We start from the raw sequence: 2,246 nt of genomic DNA on the forward strand, positions 1-2,246 counted from the left end.
TCTTCCTAATATCTAATCTCAGTCACTCTTAATTTGAAACAGTTCCCCCTTATCCCATCGCTATCTACCCATGTAAAAAGTCACTGTCCCTCTTTTTTAATAAGCCTCACTGAAGTACTGGAAGGCCACAATAAGGTCTCCCCAAAGCCTTCTCTTCTCCAGGGTGAACGACCCCCTCTCTCTCAGACTGTCTTCATAGGAGAGGTGCTCCAGGCCCCTAATCATCTTTGGGGCCCCCTCTGGGCTTGCTCAAACAGGTCCAAATCTTTCTTGTGCTGAGGACTCCAGAGCCAAACACAGTGCTCCAGATGGGGTCCCATGACAGCAGAGCAGAGGCGGAGAATCCCCTCCCTCGACCTGCTGGCCACACTGGTTTTGATGTAGCCCAGAATATGGTTGGCTTTCTGGGCTGTGAGCACACATTGCCAGGTTATGTCTAGCTTTTCATACACAAGTCCTTCTCCACAGAGCTGCTTTCAATGAGTTATTCTCCCAGTCTGTACTCAAGTCTCTGATCGCCCTGACACAGGTGCAGCACCTTGCCCTTTGATTTGCTGAACTTCATGAGGTCCTTGTGGGACCACTACTAAAGTTTGACCAGGTCCCTCTGGATGGCATCCCTTCCTTCTTTTGTGTCAACTGCACCACTCAGCTTCGTGTCATCTGCAAACTTGCTGAGGGTGCACTTGATCCCACTGTCTTTGTCATTGATGAAGATACTGAAGAGCACTGGGCCCAAGACAGAGCCCTGAGGGACACCACTCATCATCAGCCTCCACCTGGACATAGAGTCATTGATCAAAAAATAAATAAATAAAAAAATAAAAGGACAGATCACCTACCTATGATAATAAGAGGTGATGGTAAGAAGAAAAGGACAAATCCTTTTCAACAGCTTCCATGTAAAAAGACTATATACTTTAATAAACAAAACCTAATGCTTCATGGAAGTGGAACAGAATGGAGAGGCAAAATCACGACCGTTTTCAGATATGAAGCAGTACAATACTCATCCAAAACCAGCACCTGAAGGCTAACCTAGGGATGAGGAGATAATGGAGGCTCGATAGCTGGCATCCCTTTTTCTTTCCATTGCTGCAAGAAAACGTGGGTATAGGTAAGCAGGATATTTTAACATAAAGCATGGCACTTTTAAGAAGGTGGGTGTTAGTGTTATATGTTTTAAAATAGAATTACTTTCCCCTCCTAGAGGTGTTTCATTGAGTTTTGCTGTGCTGGTGCTAGAGAGAAGCAATGTTAATTACTACAAAATCTCTGGCTTAAGAGTTCAACTACAGGTCTCCAAGTACAGTTCCCTTCCTCAGTGTTAATTTGTGTGGTCTTTTGAACCCATGAACAATCACATATGGCAAAGCTCTTGTTTACCCTCTGATTTGTTTACACCCTTCTATGCAATTCCACTTTCACAAAGAATACAAATGCTGGCTCTACTAGGACAGGTGATGGCCCTCTTATTTGGGTTATGGATCAGGTAAAATATCATAGCTGGGGGGCTGGTTCCCAGTTGAAAGGGCAGCTGCCTCACTGCTGAAATGTCTTCCAGAATAGGTTAGGGATTTTTTTGCTTGTTTGAAAAGGGTGCTAAAACCAAGACAAAAGTGGTCAAAAAATGTGAAACAAGCTAAACAGTCCTGGTATTTCTGAATACTTAAGGATTTTTTTTTGTTGTTCTGTAATGTGTTTATAAAAAACTACGAAAAGGGAAGATTTGATTGAGAAGTTTCAACTGCTTGGTAACTTGTCCTGACATTCCTTATATATATATAGATGGAATATATTGTGTGTATGTATATATACACAAACAGAAAGGACTTTTTTCTCTCTTTTCTTACAGTTGAGAACAACATCACAATCTGGAAACTCTTCACCTGACAGACTGAGATTCACTAGTGTTACTTATCCCTCTTATCTCTATTTTTTGTTTTTCTTGCCTGTTGAGATAAGGCTTCCAGGACCAGGCCTGGCCACCATCCAGGGTCGCAGCAGCATTCAGCGTGCAGGAGCCTTTCTTGTTGAGCCCTGAAGCACTACTCTGATAGCAGGCTGAATAACAAGCAATAAAATGTGGAAGGAACCCAAGCCCAGCACTGTCTTTATTAAGCACTTTTATTGTGTCTTACTTCCTTTTCAAAATCTTGTCTCTGGGCATCAGGAAGAAAAGGGGCCTCTTCACTGCTTTTTTGGGGACAAGCGATTTCCCAAAGTACTTGTTCCTTCACTGGACT

The sequence above is a fragment of the Pipra filicauda genome, unplaced genomic scaffold (assembly GCF_003945595.2).
Source record: "Pipra filicauda isolate LSUMZ 115617 unplaced genomic scaffold, ASM394559v2 scaffold141_size4267151_pilon, whole genome shotgun sequence".
Taxonomy (NCBI): Eukaryota; Metazoa; Chordata; class Aves; order Passeriformes; family Pipridae; genus Pipra; species Pipra filicauda.